Below are 20,745 nucleotides of genomic sequence, written 5' to 3'. Positions count from 1 at the left end.
TGGGTTAAGAAGGAACTGTTAAACAGAAGTTCCGGTTAAGAAGGAACTGTTATACTAAGCTATGCATGGCACTGGCGTATAAATTTGTAGCAAGTGGCACTGTTCCACTTGTACACTACAGAGCTACTATGAATGATTCATTCGTTTTCAAAGTTTTGCATTTTCCAAAGTATTATACGTGCACATATGACTGATGCATGATCAGACTCGTAAATTCAGGAAGTCTGCATTCTTCACTGTACAAAACGTTCCATGAGCGCCCCTCTTACACGTGTCCAAGCAGTGTATGTACTATGTCTGTAATGTTCCAGACCTAGAAACGACGGAGAGGCTTCGTCCCCACCGTAGCCCTCTGCGGTTCACAACCCCACAACAGGATACAGTAGTCCATTCACCCTACCGCCGACCCACACCGAACCCAGGGTTATTGTGCTAGTAATTACAGCTATTATTATTATTATTTCTTTCCTTTCTCAGACGTTATGTCTGGTTAAAAATGGAAAGTGACGCGGACCTTGAGCAAGCGTGACTTCCTTTTAACTGTAAGGTATATGTTACATTGCATTTAGGAACTTCCGGGTAATTGAATATGTATCAATAATTAGAGATTCTGTAGTTGTATATATACGTTTGGATGTAGCTGTATTGCGTTGATGTACTGGTGGATATTGTGTGGTATGACTCCTGTAGTTGATAGTATAATCGGTATAATGTCAACTTTATCCCGATGCCACATGTCATTGACTTCCTCAGCCAGTTGGATGTATTTTTCAAATTTTTCTCCTGTTTTCTTCTGTATATTTGTTGTATTGGGTATGGATATTTCGATTAGTTGTGTTAATTTCTTCTTTTTATTGGTGAGTATGATGTCAGATTTGTTATGTGGTGTTGTTTTATCAGTTATAATGGTTCTGTACCATTATAATGTGTATTCATCATTCTCCAGTACATTTTGTGGTGCATACTTGTATCTGGGTGATGTGTCGACAGAAGTGCCGACACAGTGTTATTTTGAGGAGGCCGATAGGCACGCTATCTAACGCAGACGGGCGTGAATTCTGGAACAGGATAACTATTGAATGGTAGCAAGAAAAGTACGTAGCTGCTTTATACTTAACTTTATTCGTTGATGAATACAGCGTTCTTCTGGAGACATTTATACTATAACTCTCAAACTAAGTAAGGCTAATGGCGCCTTGCTAGGTCGTAGCCATGGACTTAGCAGAAGGCTATTCTAACTGTCTCTCGGCAAATGAGAGGAAGGCTTCGTCCGTATTGTCGCTAGCAATGTCGTCGTACAACTGGGGCGAGTGCGCGTCCGTATCTCGAGACCTGCCTTGTGGTGGCGCTCGGTCTGCGATCACACAGTGGCGACACGCGGGTCCGACATGTACTAAATGGACCGCGGCCGATTTAAGCTACCACCTAGCAAGTGTGGTGTCTGACGGTGACACCACAGTGGGAACGTGTTGTTTTATTAGTTTATGTTGTATGTCAAGTTGTTGATGTATTATTTTTGCTACACTGTCAAGTCTTCTGGTGTATTCCGTATTTGGTAGTATTGTACATCAGCTTGTGATGTGATCTACTGTTTCTATTTGTTGTTTGTAAAGTCTGCATTTATCTGTTGTGGTATTGGGATCTTTAATAATATGCTTGCTGTAATATCTGGTGTTTATTGTTTGATCCTGTATTGTAATCACGAATCCTTCTGTCTCACTGAATATATTGCCTTTTCTTAGCCATGTGTTGGATGCGTCTTGATCGATGTGTGGCTGTGTTAAATGATACGGGTGTTTGCCATGTAGTGTTTTCTTTTTCCAATTTTCTTTCTTCGTATCTGTTGATGTAATGTGATCTAAAAGGTTGTAGGAGTGGTTATGAAATTGCAATGGTGTAGCCGATGTATTTATATGAACGATTGCTTTGTGTATTTTGCTAGTTTCTGCTCGTTCTATAAAGAATTTTCTTAAATTGTCTACCTGTCCATGATGTAGGTTTTTCATGTCGATAAATCCCCTTCCTCCTCCCTTTCTGCTTAATGTGAATCTTTCTGTTGCTGAATGTATGTGATGTATTCTATATTTGTGGCATTGTGATCGTGTAAGTGTATTGAGTGCTTCCAGTTCTGTGTTACTCCATTTCACCTCTCCAAATGAGTAGGTCAATATTGGTATAGCATAAGTATTTATAGCTTTTGTCTTGTTTCTTGTTGTCAATTCTGTTTTCAGTATTTTTGTTAGTCTTTGTCTATATTTTTCTTTTAGTTCTTCTTTAATATTTGTATTATCTATTCCTATTTTTTGTCTGTATCCTAGATATTTATAGGCATCTGTTTTTTCCATCGCTTCTATGCAGTCGCTGTGGTTATCGAAGAGCTATTATTATTATTATTATTATTATTATTATTATTATTATTATTATTAGTATTCCTGGCTACACACTGCTGTGGCTTAGTCTGATTAAACAGAAAAGAAAGAAAAGAGAAAGCACACGTTCTTAATACGTATGGGAATTGTATGTATTGGATATATGTCCTAACTCCTTCTCCCCCCTGTATCTGTCCATCTCCTCCTCAACTTCTCTTTCTCCATCTCTGTCTCGCTCTCTCTGTTCATCACCTTCTCCTCCCTCTCTCTCTCCATCTCCTCCTCCCTTACTGTCCATCTCCTTTTTCCCTTGTCTCTCTCCAACTCCTGCCCCCCTCTCTCCCCGCTCTCTGACCATCACTTCCTCCCCCTTTCTATATCCATCTCTTCTCCCTCTCTCTGTCCATCTCTGCCTCATCTCTCCGGCCTCTCCTCCTTTCCGCTTTCTGTGACCATTTCTCCCCACCCTCTCTCTTACCTTGGGCCTTGTTTATTGTTATTGCAAATTCAAATTATGTAGTAGTTATCAAACCATAAGCTGGTAAGCCATAAATACAATTTTCCCATTTGATAACAACGTCTCACTATTATATTATGTATTAAAAATTTATAGTATTTATGTGTGCAAGCGTTTATGTCAGTAACGTTTAAAATTTGAAATAAATCGGTCGAGCACGTTATGAGATTTTTGGTAACAATTCCCCTTTATATATTTTACATATATTTAAATATTATATAAATTAAAAATACATGGCGTGTGTCCATCTGAATGTTCATTAGAGTACTGAGTAAGAATATAAAGTAAATCAGTAAATAAATTTTCGAGGCTTTTGGTTATAACGTTTCCTCTTTACAAAATAAAGATATATTTATGTATTATTATTAATAGTCGCAAAGCTTCCAGAGTGGAAGACACTAAGTAAAGATGGTTCATTTTCCGTTCTTCTTGTTCTTCTGGCAGGTGCTGACAGATGTGATTATTACCGAAACCGACCTCGGGGAAGATCAGTTCGGTTCCAGTAGAAATGTAGGAACACGCGAGGCAATACTAACCATAAGACTTATCTTAAACCTAAGTTAAAAAGAGGCACACCTATGTTTACAGATTCTGTAGATTTAGAGAAAGCTTTTGATAATACTGAGTGGGATACATCCTTTGAAATTCTAAAGCTAACACGTATACAGTACAGGAAACGAACGGTCATTTACAACTTGTACAATAACCAGACTGCAGTTGTAAGAGTCGGGACATGGAAGGAAAGCAGTAGTTTGGGAGGGAAAGAGGTAGGGCTGTAGCCTATTCCTGGAGTTATATAAGCTGTACACAGAGGGAGCATAAACGAAAGCAAAATGAAATTTGGAGAGTGAATTAAAGTTCGCGGAAAAGAAATACAAACTTCGAGGTTTTCTGATGACATTGTAATTCTGTCAGAAACAGCTAAGGACTTAAAAAATAAAATAACAAAATAACAAAAACGAACATTTGAACAAACAAGGGTAGCGAAATGTAATCGAATCAAATCAGATGACGCTGAAGGAACTGATTCTTCCGTCGGTTCTTGGTAAAAGAACATTATAATAAATGAAAGCATTATATAGCTTCTATTCTACAGGATTAATTTAACGAGTTGACCGGTTTTCGGCTTCCAAGACTTTAACTGACTGTTGTCGCCAAAGATGTTACAACGTTTGCAAAAACACTGGAAAAGATGTTTCACATCTAGATTGAGGCACACAGTAAATGACATCTTTGACACTGTAGTGGTTATGCAATTTAAAAGGTAAACATCTCAACAATAAATAAATATAATCGGAGGAAAGATGAAAAACATTAACACTAAATCCGAAAACCGTGCCTGCATAACAGTTTACATTAAAAAATGACTCTGAGCACTATGGGACTTAACTTCTAAGGTCATCCGTCCCCTTGAACTTAGAACTACTTAAACGTAACTAACCTAAGGACATCACACACATGCATGCCCGAGGCAGGATTCGAACCTGCTACCGTAGCGGTCGCGTGGATCCAGACTGTAGCGCCTAGAACCGCCCGGCCACCCCAGCCGGCTTACATTAAGAAAGCAAACCCAATAAAGTAAAGTAAAATTAGTACTTGATAAGGCTACTACAAGAGGTATTAGATATGGAAAGTGTTACAGAAACCAATTAAAGGAAAGAATTAAGAATTGTAACAACGGAATACATAGACACTCTGAATAAAATAAAAGAAATCAACAAATAAAGGAAAATGGAGCAATATGAAGGAACACACAGTATGGGAAGAAATGGAAAACTGAGAGGATTGAGTGAAGTTTAGTGGAAGGGAAGTACTAACTGCGTTCGGTCATATAAGATTACATCAGGGCTGTGGGCAAGATGTTTGTTGGTTTCCAGGGCTTCAAACGGACTAAGTTTTTGGCCCTTGTTTGCTAAGTGAAGGACATGGAACTGAGGCTTGTAGTTGTAGCCCTCTATCAGTACATGCTCAGCATATGCGAAGTCATAATTATGGAACCCGCAGTTGCGTTCATGTTCAGCTTTGTTGCTATGTCGCTGCCTGATTAAACAATATAAAACTTACACAGTCAGAACACGTAATTTCACCTCCTCCTCGCCCCGAATACTGCCCCTGACTCTTTCAGTGTCTGCAAGAAGTGATGTACAGTACTATACCTGGAGAGGTATCACAGATTGTAGAAGCACTGAAATCCTGCAACTATAGAATTATTTCCTAATACGTGAAAACCACCACAACTCAGTGTATTTCAGTAGCACAGATACGACCTTATTACTAGCAAACAGCGGGGTACACAAAATTAATTTTTCTGATTTTGGTAAGTTTTATACTGATCAATCAGGCACAGACGTAGCATCTAGGCTGGCTGAGCATTAACGCAACTGGATGTTGCAGAATACTGACTCAACATTTGCCGAGCATGCACTGAGTGAGGGCCACAACCACTATCCACAGACTTATATCCTTCAGTTAGCAAACAAAAGCCAAAAACCCAATATGTTGGAAGCTATGAAAATCAACAAACATCTAGCCCGCAGTCCTGATCTAATCTTAAATGACTAAACACAGCTTAAAACTTCCCCTCTTCTGAACATCACATAATCCTCTCAGTTTTCTGTTGCTTCCCAAACTGTGTATTCCTTTTTTTTTTATTGAGATTGCCTATGTATCCTGTTGATACAATTGTTAATTCTTTCTTTTAATTGGTTTCTGTATCACTTTCAACGTTTAATACCTCCTGTAGAAGCCTAGTCAAGAACTAATTTTATTGGGTTTATTTATTAATGTAAACTGTTGAGTAGGCACGGTTTCTGAGTTTAGTATTAATATATTTTCCTGTTTGCTCCGGTCATATTTATTTATTGTTCAACTTTTTACCTTTAAGTTGCATTCCGTGCTCCTTCAACTCTACGCCAGAGTACATTAATCGTAGTGGCTGGCGACATGTGACGTGGTAGTACTTCGCACACGTAAGAAATGACAGCACAGCCTTGCTTTATTTTGTTGCTAGAGAACCTCGATGATAGAGCACAGTCATCAGCTTGAACACGTCCGAAATGTAAGTGCTGCTGTTCAAATTACCGGCTATGCGAACCAGAAGTGATCTTTATGAATAGCCAATGGTACAACATACTATCGAACTAGGTGTTGCGCCACTGTGACGAGACGAATGCAACCTGGCAACTTCAATTCGCCTCGGAGCTTAAACACAACGATATATCCATCGTTGACGCTGTGCCCAGAACCTGAACTGGCCTGGAAAGACGATGCGATGCTGCGCCCAGTGTTTCCGTTGGGCGCGTCTGTGGCGGCACACCACCACTCTGTTGCCTCGTCAACGGAAACCGGTGATGACAGTGCATGGTGAGCCAGACGTCATCGCTCTGCCGGTGTGGATGCTTGTCATACTGCACATTTCCAGACTCGAGGTGCGAGACGTGGCCGTACGATCCTGCACGGCCAAGTGGGCATTATGTCTATCCCCTCGTGCGCTAATCGCGTGGCGCCGCTGAGATCCTTCACGATGTTGGGCGCTGTTCTCCTCAGCCCTCCGATTCCATATTCTCATGACAGTCGCGGGTACCAAACAGCGCGAGCACCAATACTGCGGTACTTGCAACCACATCCTCCGTGGGCCAGAAACCTGAAGCTAACGAATTCCGACACGTGCTGGTAGCTGTTTCTGCTTCTTAGACAATCCGCAACACCAAAAACCAACGTTCGAACGTAATTTATTAACGAGAGACATGCTGCGTAATCTTATCTTGTACAGGGAGTCACAGGAAAAGTGGTCAATATTCAGGGATATGACACCAGCGATCATTAGAGGCAAAAAAGTCTAATGATGCTGCGCTCTAAAAATGCATACGTTTAAGGCAATGAGCACTTGTTCATCTTCGCTACCCTAGTACTGAACAAATGATCATAGCTCTTACGATATGCAGTTTAGAAGCCATGTTTACTACTTTTTTGCTTCGAATGATCGTTTCTGTCATATCCCTGAATTTCTCCTGGGACAGAATGTAGATGCTTATTCTGTGACGTTGGACTTAAATGCTAACCATTTGCGTATACAACTACGCATTACGCTTCATGCTAATCTGACGTTGCTGCACACAGTCTTAATAATCAACAGCGTACATCCTTTATGTTCACAAGCGACGCGTGAAACAGAACACACACACACACACACACACACACACACACACACACACAATAGTAGCACAAAAAACGCCAAAATTTAGTTTTCTACACAGGACAAGGAATGCCATTAGATCAAATACATGTAAAAAGACATGTCTAGGGGGATGTTAGAGTGACGATTTCACTGCCAGTATGAGGTCGCATGGTGCTGCAATTTCTATAACGCGTTTTATTAGGCAGAGTAAACTGTAAAGGCTGGCAAATCGGCGTGTTGTAGACTCCGGTTCCCAGGACACTCTAGGTCTAGACACCATTAGAAACGCGGCGAGAGGATTTTTGCTTTGGATTCCGTCACTTCTGATTATGGAGGCTCAGCGGGCCCAAGTGAAAGTTTTTAGAGTGAGTCCCGGCACTGGAAAACAGCTGCCCACCACACAGTGCTGCTTCTCTTCAGGCTGGCGCATTCCCTACCTGATGACGCGACACTGTCGCTCGCTGGAGGCACCTGCAGTCGCTACCAAAAGAGTTCCGTTTGATGAACGATAATCCCACCTGCAGGCGCGAATGCCGCATTTACTCTGAAGTCTCAGAGCTGAACAGGATTCATACACAGTGGAACATCATTTACCCGGCCCACGTTAAGCCGGATCGCCGGCGCAACTCGATCGATCACTTAATTTTTATTTTTTGTTTTGTTCTGTATTTGCTACCGTGAACGAAATAGCGGCAACAATTAACGACGATAAGTATTATTTTTTAATCCAGCACACACCCTGGCAAGGTGTCAGTGTGCATGTTAACACTGAGTTGTACAATACTGTATTGCCCGTATTTGTTGCAACTGTAAAATAACATCGCAAAGAAATAAGGTGGTAGCGTCCACGGGCAAAAAGATTTATAGGCAGTGCGGAACAGATCAAAGAAAATTGTTGAAGGACACTGCTGCTGAGTTTGGTGACGCAGCATTTGCAAAGATTCCAGGATGCTCAGACGTAGGTTCTGTAGGTTTCAGTGATTGGGTCCGAAATGACAACAAACTAGCTAGGTTTATGATGACGAAATCATCGCTGGTTGTTCGTCTGCAGATAATGACGATAGCGATGGACTGACTGACGAAATAGGCGCTCAAGCTGAAGACATCACGACACATACGGATATAACAACGCAGCTGGGCAAAATATGTGTCATTTGGAACTCCACGCGGGAACAACTTCAGCTGAACTACTGCTGGTGAAATACGTACGTAAATGTACTGCACATAAACGGAATACGGATCTGGCTTAAAAGAAACTTACTGATTAATTTAGTGTATAAAACTCGCTGCTTCTTTTGCCATGTGTGGTCGACACCTACCTGAAAACATCATATAATTTCTGTATTTAGCTGAAGACAAATATGACATGCGTATTTACAGCATTTAACTCGTTCCAATCTCTATTTTTCCTGACTTTCCGAATTATACTGATTCTCGACTATCCCGATGACCTGTGGTCCCACCTTGTTCGGATGAATCAGGCTCTACTGCATCTAGGTTAAGCAACACACACCAATTTATTACAAGAGCGTGCCGAAAAGTAATTCCTTCGAAATTTTTTATGAAAATTTGTAAATAAAACTAACTTTATTAATATTCTACCTCTTTATTCTTCATGCCTGCATGTCTGCAGCTCTCTGCCACTAGAGAGCTCGAAATTTTCGCATGTAGCAAGGCGTTGTGTAAAGTAACTACATTGGTGCGTGAGAAACAGCGGCTGTAATCGAGTTTCGAATTCTAAGAGTTCGACCACACATGGAGCACTCTTTCCTTGAGCATGACAATGCCAAGCTCTCCACGAGGGCTGCGTCATCTGCAACAATTCGACTGCCATCGGTCGTCCTCCATACAGTCCAGACTTGGCCCCATTCCAATTTTCATCTGTTTCCGAAACTTAATGAACATTTTCGAGGACTTCAGTTTGATAATTATGAAGCGCTGCAGGCAGAGGTGAGGTTGTGGCACCGTCAAAAAAAAAAAAAAAAATCAGACATTCTACAGTGAACGTGTCAAGAAACAGGCCTCCCGCTGAGAGAACCATATTCGTCGCCAGGTTGATTATTGCGAAGTAAATATGTAGGCATGAAGAGTAAATATGGGCGAGCTGCTCCATTAAATTTGTCTGTTGGGACCGACATACAGATATTCACCTTTTTGCTCTGTTATTCACAATTCATTTAGCAGGCAGAAAACCGCCGGTGACATGGCGAAAATGGGTACTTAAATCGTATTTTACGATAAAAATGGGGCATTACGGATAACAGAGAACCAGCTTTAACATCGTGCTCGAATATTCTTGCACCATTATCTGTGATGTTTCGCCAGTACTGCAGTTACTGTCTTCTCCCTTTCTTCTGAAAAATTACTTTGGAAGTATTTGCCCTTGTATCCGAAATCGTAGACGATCGAATAATTTATCTGAAGCCATTTCAGTTCATATTACTAATTCTTTGATGTCTATTTTACCTTTTTAAAATAACAGCAAGCGGTGTTTTACAAGTTTTAATGGTTGTTTCAGAAAGTATTTAACTGAAACTTACAACAAACGTAGCAAAAACTATTACTAGTGCTAGCACTACTAATAATATTACTACTACAGATAGTACTCAGAGCCGGACGGTGTGGCCTAGCGGTTCTAGGCGCTTCAGTCTGGAACCGCGCGACCGCTACGGTCGCAGGTTCGAATCCTGCCTTGGGCATGGATGTGTATGATGTCCTTAAGTTAGTTACGTTTAAGTAGTTGTAAGTTCTAGTGGACTGATGACCTCAACTGTTAAGTCCCATAGTGCTCAGAGCCATTTCATTTCAATAGTACTCATATTCCTGATATTAATACTATCATCACTAAAGGAGAAGTCCTGCATGCTTGAGGCACACAAAAAGACCGCTTTGAAATCATTTAGCGAAGAACGAATGAGGTCTTGGTACTCCCGTCTCTAAATCAGGGCTGATCTGGTCAGTAAAACTGTAAGTTGGCCCCAGTCGTCGCGACAGGATTAGAAGAGGAGCACAGAAGAATCACTGTGGGTTACTTCGTCACATAATTTAACAAATACTGAAACAGACCTCTGTTTCAGTAGTTCTAAGTTTGTACCCACAGACTGCCCATATACAGGGTGTGTTTGGCAAAGCTGCAGAAAACGATTCATGAGAGGGAAAGGAACAAAAAGGGTCATACCGATACTTGTATATGGACAATAATGGGTTCCAAGGGAGGTACACCTACTTGAAAGTGGTGCTGGAAGAGGTTTGACAACATCAAGTGGGCCGGCAGCATGGGGTAAGCCAGAAGACCGTCTGTGAAATTACCCACAGCTGCCGCTATCCATTTTACTCATAACGCGCGCACGCCTTGTTACCTACAGAGCCGACTCCACGGAGACGCCTTTGTCGCTGGTTCATCGCACAGGCCACTACGATGCTGGGACTTAGGTCACCTATCCCATTAACAGAGGAGGCTACCTTTACGAGGGACGATATATAATGAGTAGACAAAAGTCATGGGATACCGATATGCACGTATACCAGTGGCGGTAGTATCGCGTATACAAGGTATAAAAGTGCGGTGCATTGGTGGAGATGACATTTGTACTCAGATGATTCACGTAAAACGGTGTCCGACATGACTGCGGCAGCACGATGCGAATCAGTAGACTTTGAACGCCGAATGGCAGTTGGCACTAGACGCATGGGACATTCCATTTCGGAAGTCGTAAGGAAATTCAGTATTCCGAGATCCACAGTGTCAAGAGTGGGCCGAGAATACCAAATTTCAGGCATTACGTTTCACCACGGACAACGCAGAGGCTGAAAGTCTTCACTAAACAATCGAGAGAAGCTGGGTGTAAGACAGGGATGTAGTCATTCGGCCCTACTGTTCAACCTGAATATCGAAGAAGGAATGATGAAAACAAAAGAAAGTTTCAGGAGTGGAATTAAAATTCAAAATGGAAGGATATCAATGGTACGATTCGCTGATGACATTCTATCCTAAGTGAAAGTGAAGAAAAAGTAAATAATCTGCTGAATGGAATGAACATCCTAATGAGTACAGAATTTGTATTAAGAGTAAATCGAAGAAAGACTGAAGTAATGAGAAGTAGGAGAAACGAGAACAGCGAGAAACTTATCAGGATTGATGGTCACGAAGCAGATGATCTTAAGGAATCCAACTACCTAGGCAGGAAAATAACTAATGACAGACGGAGCGGAGGAGGACATCAAAAGCAGACTAGCACTGGCAAAAAGAGCATTCCTGGCCTAGAAAAGTATACTGTTATTAGAACTGTGCCTCAATTTGAGAAATTACGTTTGGAGCACAGCATAATATGGCAGTGAAATATGGACTGTGGGGAAACCGGAACAGAAGAAATGGCTCTGAGCACTATGCGAATTAACTTCTGAGTTCATCAGTCGCCTAGAACTTAGAGCTAATTAAACCTAACCAACCTAAGGACATCACACACATCCATGCCCGAGGCAGGATTCGAACCTGCGACCGTAGCGGTCGCTCGGTTCCAGACCGTAGCGCCCAGAACCGCACGGCCACTCCGGCCGGCTCGGAACAGAAGAGAATCGAAGCATTTGAGATGTGGTGCTACAGAACGAATGTTTAAAATTAGGTGGACTGATAAGGTAAGGAATGAGGAGGTTCTGCGCAGAATCGGAGAGAAGCCACTGCTCGAGCGTTTGGGATCCCTATCAGGTCGGATTGAGGGAGGACATAGAAGCAATTCAGAGGCGGGCTGCTAGATTTGTTACTGGTAGGTTTGATCATCACGCGAGTGTTGCGGAAATGCTTCAGGAACTCGGGTGGGAATCTCTAGAGGAAAGGAGGCGTTCTTTTCGTGAATTGCTACTGAGGAAATTTAGAGATCCAGCATTTGAGGCTGACTGCGGTACAATTTTACTGCCGCCAACTTACATTTCGCGGAAAGACCACAAAGATAACATAAGAGAGATTAGGGCTCATACAGAGGCATATAGGCATTCATTTTTCCCTCGTTTTGTTTGGGAGTGGAACAAGGAGATACGATGCTAGTTGTGGTACGAAGTACCCTCCGCCACGCACCGTATTGTGGATTGCGGAGTATGTATGTAGATGTAGATGTGGAAAATACTGACAAGGAGGGCAGGATGATAGGATATCTGTGAAGACATAAGAGCCATGGTAGGCGAAGGAGCTGTAGAGGGAAAGAAACTGTAGATGAAGACAGAGTTTGGAATACATCAAGCAAATAATTGACGTAGGTTGCAAGTGCTACTGTGAGATGAAGAGGTTGGCATAGGAAAGAAATCCGTGGCAGGCTGCATTAACCTTGTCAGAAGACTGATTAAAAAAAACAGATGACTTTAGTTGCAAATGTGGTACCATATCCCTACAGCGACCTACCAAGGTCTCATTGCCTCTATGCCAAGACGTGTCGCCTTTGTTATACGTGCGAGAAGTGGACATACCGGCTATTAGGTAAGCAGTCTTAAACTTCTGACTGATCAGTGTATGCACAACTGTAGTGAAAGCATTGACATCGCGATGCGTTTTCCTTCGTCATCAATATACTTGTTTACTGTAACGTCACCATGTATTTCCCATGACAAGCAAGTGCAATAATATAGTGGTTTAGTGATTGCGTATTATAGGAAAGAAGCACTCCTTGGTGTGAATAGCGGCGTAATCGAAAGGTCACAAAAATGCTTAAGAGCACCCATGTTGCAGTCTTGTTTGTTCGTTCATAGCGAGCAGAGCGTAATGTCTTGGTGAATTTGACAAAGATGCTATCTAGACCCTGTTCTGCAGGTCATCTTAAGCAGACCAGACACAGACCGAATGCTCTGTATCCTTTGATGTGCCACAGAGCGCCATTTTGAGGCTCTGGCGACTGTTTCGGCATACAGGATATGTTCGTCGTAGGCCTGTACAAGATCGAACAAAATAACTACCCCACAGCAGGCCCAAGAGTTGGACGTAACTGCCCGATGAAGTCGGAGTACACGTGCAAGACAATTGGCCGCAGTGCTCACTCCAGCACAGACACTGTCCAGTCTATTGTGGAATCGGCAACATCAAAATTGGACCATGAATGAATGGGAAATGTCACTGATGAATCCCACTTCAGCTTGCAAAGTATTTCTCGTCGCACGTTACTCTTGAGAGAACCTGGTTGCCGATAACACCCGAGGAACATTGGGGAACCAGACCAGTTGGATGGCCTCATGGCGTGGGTAGCAATCATACTGAATGGCCGTACAGAGGAGCACATCTTCGTTGGTGGTCGGAGGAATACTGTAGCCACTCAGAGGTATAGAGGTGCGGTACTGCCACCACATGTTCGTTTCTTCACAGGTGGAGTTGGTCCAGACTCCCTCTTTATGGACGATAACGCCCGTCCGCATAGAGCTGCTCTGGTGGACGGGTTTCTTGAAAATGAACATATTCGTTGCATGGACTGGCCAGCGAGGTCTTCGGACTTGAATCCTATGGAACATACCTGGGATGCATTAGGGAGGCAAATTGCATCCTTTCAGCCTCTACCAAGGATACTTCCAGGCCTCCGCACTGCTCTTGTTGAGAAAGGGATCGACTGCCAAGAGAGCTCCTGAACCATCCGGTAGAGAGCATGCCACGTCACTGTGCAATATGGTTGGGTGTTACATGTAATCATATCCTCTGTTAACAGCTTCTTTTGTGGTGAAAGAGATTTTTCGATTTGTGTCAGTTTCTTACAAATGTTTATCTTAGCTGTCAGAACTTTTCTAATATTGTATTTCGGGCACTGAAGTATGACAAATATCCGGTGGTTAAGCTGCAGCTTGTTCATCCAATGCTCCCGACGTCCTGATACAGCAATATGTTCTTTTGATTATGCTTAACTTTTGGACACTAGTGTATTTGTAGTCCATTTTCTCTGTTGGCGTTTTACCATTTCAGCAATGGCCTCGTGCAAACACTCGCCATGTTCTTCGCTGGCGGTGCCGAGGTTTTCAAGGACGAAATCGAGATAGCAGTCGAAAACGAGTATTGTTAACGATACATTGCATCCCACGACGTTGTAGTTCTCAATAAACTCAATGACTAGTTTTCTGTAATGTTCAAACCTGTAGCTTCCTAGAAAGCTTATAACAATGTTTTTGAAAGGGTATCATGAGGCTGATTGTTGCATATTTAACAGGCTTTCAAACTGTGACTCCTTTGTATGTCACCTAATTTGAGGGCCAATAAATATTGCCTCTTTTAGTTTCGCTTCACTGATCTTTGGAAACTTGGTTTTTAGGAAGAGAAGTACACCGTCGTCACGACCCACTGATTTCACAAAATTCTCGACCGTACCTAGTATGATATGTTATGGAGGCCATAAGATTTTGTCAGCACTTCGAAGTCGTTGATGAACAACATTTGCCAGTCCTGGACTGAACGACTACCTTTTGAAAGCTCTTCTTAATATAATGATTGATTCTATCTCTGATCTCTTATATCCCACACGCACAATAAGCAGCAAAATTTTGTATGGCCAAGTTGTAATGCAAGTAAAACAGATATCACTTTAAAATCTGCACATATATGCCATGGATAGTCATCGCATCAGGTACTGGATATCAAGAGATGCACGTTCGTGTAACTTTCCTTCATACCAAGTGCGAGAGCTACACGAATGGATCGAAACGTATTTCTTTTATGTAGTAACACCCCGTTAAAGCTTGTTTTCAAGGAGTCGATGAAGAAATCTTTTGGTTTATGTTCAACATACAGTGATTCTATCAAAGAACAAAAATTATTACAGAAAAACTATGCCCTCCTGTTTAGAAAATAGATGCTCAAATTCCATTTGGCGTAGACGGAAATAACTTACTATGGTGTCATCCTGCAGGCGATGCGTCTTTCAATCTTGAAGCAAATAACTGTTTTATTTTTACATACCCGAAATCACAAATTAAGCCATTTGGATTGTCCTGTGTTAGAAAATAAAGTTTATTTACAGTACCCTTCCACAAAATCTTTTGTTGCAATTCACTAATGTCATCAACACTTTATTTATTCCACCAAATTTTTGTCGCTTGGTGGAGCTGATATGGAAAGCCCTGGTGCATGGTTCAAATGGTTCAAATGGCTCTGAGCACTATGGGTCTTAACTACTGTGGTCATCAGTCCCCTAGACTTAGAACTACTTAAACCTAACTAACCTAAGGACATCACACACATCCATGCCCGAGGCAGGATTCGAACCTGCGACCGTAGCAGTCGTGCGGTTCCGGACTGCGCGCCTAGAACCGCTAGACCACCGCGGCCGGCTCCCTGGCGCATGAGGCACTGGCTGAATTGCTGATTGTTCATTGTATGTTTGAACTATGAACTATTTTCAGATATATTTGTCACGCAGAAGTTGTCGTCTATTCCATGAGCTCTAGATCCCCGCCACATCATACCAGCTGCAAAAAGCATAACACGTGATCCTTTTAGCCAGCCATTTAATAACGCTACTTTTGGCACAACAGATATCTGTAGCCCAAAACCTATTCTGGTCTATTCCGTTGTCAAAACAACACTGGTATGTTCTTTTAATTACAGGAGTCAAATTTCGCTTTTGCTCTTTTAAAGCAAATTCGCCGTAACAAAAATTATTTTTATCGTTACACATTTGCAAGGCATGTTCCTCTTTCCAAAACACAATTCTTAATAACGCACACTATTAGCTGATACTAAACATGTCAGATCACAGCTGATGAACACACTGAATTAGATTCTTCCATTAAATAAAGCCTATGGTCCTCTGACAAATAAGCAGGACACTTTCTATCTATAACAGATCATCTTGCTTGTATGTTGTTGGAGCAAACCTGGCCGGGAAAGCCGTTACAGTCAGGAAATGTTCATTGTTGAACATTTTTGTCACTCTTGAAGTGATAGACAACAGTCGCTAAAAGCAAATATGTCAGCTGGCCTAATAGCTCTTTTACATTTTGTTGATTACTTCTAATCACCTTGCGCTACGAAAACAGTTTTTTTTTTTGTATTACAAAAAACTGTTGGATGACGGTACATTTCTCATTTCATTTGTGGATTTGGCAGATGCAAATACTTAAGGATCAGCTGTAATTCAACATTTTCATTGTTGATCGGTGTAATCGGAAGTGAATGACATTAATGCCGAATACCGGTATATAGTTTTCGGTCTCGCTAGCAGTTACAGTCCTGATGACATTTAAGCCTTAGGGGGTGAGAATAGCAGCAGCAAGGATTGAAATGAAAGGCATAACTCTGCGAGGTAGCGCAGCGGCAAGACAATGGACTGGTATTTATACGTTATATAGATTTAGGTTTTTCCGTGCCTTACGTAAATGGCTTAAAGCAGATGCCGGGATGGGTTTTTCGTAAACGCCATGTGTGATCTTTTCAAATCCTTCTCCAAATCTAGCTTCTGCTCCATCTCTCTAACGACTTCGTCGTCTATGAAACCTTACGTGTCCTTCCCTCTTTTGCTTGAAGCTATGTCAACCAAACTAGGTACATACTGTGTACTGCTTATGCAAAGAAAAAAATACTAAGGGGTAAGACATGTCTAGTAACAGAAGAAGTAGGGGGTACTAAGGGGGCGGTTTGCAAAAATAATAGAAAGAGACAAAAATTAGTGACACGTAGATTGCATTCGTGGTTTCTAGATTGACTGGTGAAAAATTCAATAATAAGTGACAAGTAGTGGTGGTGGGGATCGGACGAGGGATGACATGTACATCGTAACTGTGGAATGCATGGAGGAATTTCAACTAAAAGTGATGCGCGTGTCACTTATTACGTGGTAAGACTGAGTGACGTAAGTAACCGGGAAACGCCACGGGATCAGTAATGAAACAAAAAAAATCATTAAGCAAGCTACACGGTATTACTCAAGAAAATATGAGATAAGAAGGTTTGAATTTAATGACTCATCGAAGAGCTCGGATGAGACAAGGATGACGGAAGTAAATGTTCTCGTTGAAGGAGTCCTTCCGACTCACGAGAAAAACTTACTTAGAATAGTTAGATGCGGTTTGAATGCCACCACTATTACGACTACTACTACTACTACTACTACTACTAAACAGGAGGCCGGAACCTAAACCAACCCGTCACCTGACTCGGTGCCGGGAGTGAATGAGTGCTGGAAGAATAGGGAAACATCGCCATGATTTGTTGGTCCTGACGGGCATCTGAAGAACGCTCTTTCTTTCTAGTCAACATACCAAATCGTACGTGCAATTCGAGAGGTAGCTGGTCGCAGACTGTAAGCAACGTTTGCACTGATGGTCTGTGAAGACGAAATATGTGATATGAAAGGGCACTACTGGGTAGTCGTGACTGGACAACACGTATGTTATCTGAGAGGCTGCACTCCGCACCTAAGTGCGCGCAAACAGAGGCCACATGCCACACGGTCGGTCGGCTCTGGACAGTGAGGGTACGGCGATACGTTGTAGACACTGCCGGAAGTTACGTCTAATCTGAATTCTCGTGTGCTGTCAGGAAATCTGAACAGCAGGCGGTGCACTGAATCACTTGCTGCAATGAACTTCCAACCTTTTAAAGTTGCAAATTAAAATGTCTTTCGTTCTTTGCTTTATCCCCGTGTCATGCTAAAAAAAAAAATCATTATAATTTTAGATTAACACTCTTCGCATTGCTGAAGTTATCAAGGTTCATATACAGGGTGGATAAGGTATTTTACAGCATGTACGGTATCGCGTTTGCAGTTATATTAGCCTAAGTACATGGAAATCAGGCAGTAATGGAGAAGGGAGTGATGCAAGGTTACAGCCTGCTCCCATATAACTGAATCTACATCGAGTAAGAAGTAAAGGAAACCACGGTGACATGTGAAAAAAAAAAAAAAAATTTCAGCAACAAGAGGTAAAATTTTGAAGGTTTTGCGATAACATTTTACAGCTACCGCAGAAAGTCAAATGGCTTCGAATTCAGTTTCATTCAATGGATAACATCTAGCAAAGAAGTTACAACATACACATCAACAAGTGTCATGGAATATAGTCGAATTACATCAGGAGATCCTAAGAGAATTAGATCAGGAAATGAAACACTAAAAGTCGTAAACGAGTTTTTCTATTCGGGCCACCATAATTTCTGGTGACCGAAGCAGAGGGGATACAAAATGTAACGGGTGTTCTGGAAGTAAGGACAAATTTGAATTTTGCGCATTTTTGTCGTATGACTTTTGCAGCCGTGGTTTTTTCATGTTTGTTACCCGTGATCCTTCCCATTGGCACCCTGATAGCTTTAGTGTGACGAGACTTGTTGTTTGACGTTTATTTTCGTAGCAGATGAGAACTGAGCAACGTATCCGAGCGATAAAAAAGATATTACAAAAACAGTGAAAAACAGTGAAAATGCCACGGCAACCGTTCGTGAATTGCGTGTGACTCATCACTTCGGAAATTGATCCGGAAGTTGGAGACCATGGGTTCTACGTCAAACGTTAAGAAAACAGGACGGCCGCGTTCTGTTCTAACACAAGAAAACATTGCTGTCGTGCGTGACAATGTGATCGTAAACCCCAGAAAATCTGTTCGCCGGCGAGCTCAACAACTGAATTTATCGCCAAGTTCACTTCATGAAATCGTTTCAAAATATCTGAAAATGAATGCCTACAAGATACAACTTACATAAGAGTTGAAGCCTGAAGATCATGGAAAGAGACATCGTTCTGCTCAATGGGTCTTGGCTCGACAAGCGGAGAACGAGATCTCCGCAAAAAGAATAATTTCCTCAGATGAGGCGCACTTCCACCTAGTGGGTACGTCTATAAGCAGAACTGCAGAATTTGGGGTGATGAAAATCCGCGAGTGGCTGAGGACGATGAGATCCATCCACAACGCATGACTGTGTGGTGTGGGTTCTGGGCTGGAGCAGTGATCGATCCGTACTTTTTTGTAAATGATGCAGGAGTTGCGTCACTGTGAACGGCGAACGTTACCGAAACATGCTTTCTGATTCGTTTTTCCTTTTATCGATGAAAATTGTGTGGTTTCAACAAGATGGTGCGACATGACACACATACCGTGAAATGATTGCTCTGCTGAATGAAAAGTTTCCTCAAAAAATTCTCTCTTTGCGTGGCAACCAGGAGTTGTCTGCCAGATCACGCGATCTTACGCATTTGCGACTCTTTTATGGGGACTTGTGAAATGAAAAGTGTACGTGAACAAAGCGTAAACAATACACCAATTGAAGGATGAAATTAAAAGGGTTATTAACGGCATCCCACCAGATGTATGTGAACACGTCATCGAGAATTTCAATGAACGCATTGCTCGTTGCCGCGCGGCCTTGGGTGGTCACACGGAGGCTTTAATTTTTCACATATAAATAGGAGAAGTTAGTTAATATGTTTGTAAAGAAGCATTACATTTTCAATAGATTTTGTATGTTCTATAGCTCTTTAATATTCATTCTCCTTCTCAGACACCCTCTTGAATGTCAATGGCAAGAAAAGTGTTTCTGAAGAAGAGAAGTTTGTTAATATTGAATATAAATTTGAGTGTTAGGAGGTCTTTTCTGAAGGCACTTGCATGGAGTGTAGCGTTGTACTGAAGTGAAATGTGGACGATAAACAGTGCAGAAATGCAAAAAATTACATGGGCACATAAGATAACTAATGAAGAGGCACTGAAAGAAATCGGTGATAATAGAAATTTATAGAACATCACTAAGAGATGGCCTACTTTGATTGGACTTGGCCCGAGGCATCAAACATCAAATTATAGTTAAATTGAGAACTGAGGGAAGTGGAGGGGGTAAAATTACAAACTGTGTGGGGGGGGGGGGGGGTTAAAGTTAAAACAGTACGCAGGTTCAGCTGCTTGTGTGGTGCAGTGTGCAGTAGCTCTGCAGAGATGAAAAGGCTCGCACAGGACAGACTAACATGAAGAGTTGTGTCAAACGAGTCTTTGGACTGTAGACTGAGCAAAACAAATACAATTTTCTTAGATGTAAAGGATGGTTATGATTAAACTTTCGCTGGTTAAGAAAGCCCCCATGAAAAACGAATGATCGTAGGACAATGAAACTTTGTGGAAATATCAATTTTAATTTCCACACAAGACGATAATATTTGTTAGCCGTGTACCATGTGCACGTTCCAGGTTACGTACATTGCTCAATGTGACGACCAACCCCATCCACGACAGCCTGGAACCGCACTAGAGACTGTTCTACTGCTACCCGAAACGCTCAGGTCGGATGTTGGCTACCTCCCTCGCTATGCTCATCTTCAGCCCCCAAATGTGCACGCTGCGTTCAGCAGTTTTAGCCGTAGCACCAATAACTTCAAAAATTTGGGGCGCAATCGGCCGTCACCTCTATCAGGAACAACCCCCATATCGCCAGTTAATTCCAACTCCTCCGTATTCCTTTAATGCGTCGATACTCGGGGAGAGCAGCGACACTACTGCTGTTGTTTTCACAATACAGCTTTACGGGCGAAGCCCTGCTAAACTCGTGCAGACCAATGCAAACTGCGACTGCGCTGGCACCTAATGACAATTCATGACACGCACTACAAACAACGCAAACCCTGCAGTGCACAGTCCTAACACCCGTGGGGTAATTCCGGGATTGATGCACCACTGGGCGAGATAACCAGCTTGTTAGTTTCTAGCTAATCCGCTTGATGGCGCCACCGACAGTCTTGTATCAC

The 20,745-nt window shown here is 42.1% G+C and overlaps 1 protein-coding gene across 1 annotated transcript in view; it reads right to left on the bottom strand.

The window, feature by feature from the left end:
- Positions 1 to 20,745, bottom strand: part of LOC126481121 (glycosyltransferase 25 family member) — an 851,320-nt gene that overhangs the window by 26,662 nt on the left and 803,913 nt on the right. The gene's annotated exons all lie outside the window — the stretch shown is intronic.

The sequence above is a fragment of the Schistocerca serialis genome, chromosome 5, assembly GCF_023864345.2.
Source record: "Schistocerca serialis cubense isolate TAMUIC-IGC-003099 chromosome 5, iqSchSeri2.2, whole genome shotgun sequence".
Lineage (NCBI taxonomy): Eukaryota > Metazoa > Arthropoda > Insecta > Orthoptera > Acrididae > Schistocerca > Schistocerca serialis.
Note: the sequence above shows the minus strand (reverse complement) of the source record. Positions and strands in the feature narration are given on the sequence as shown.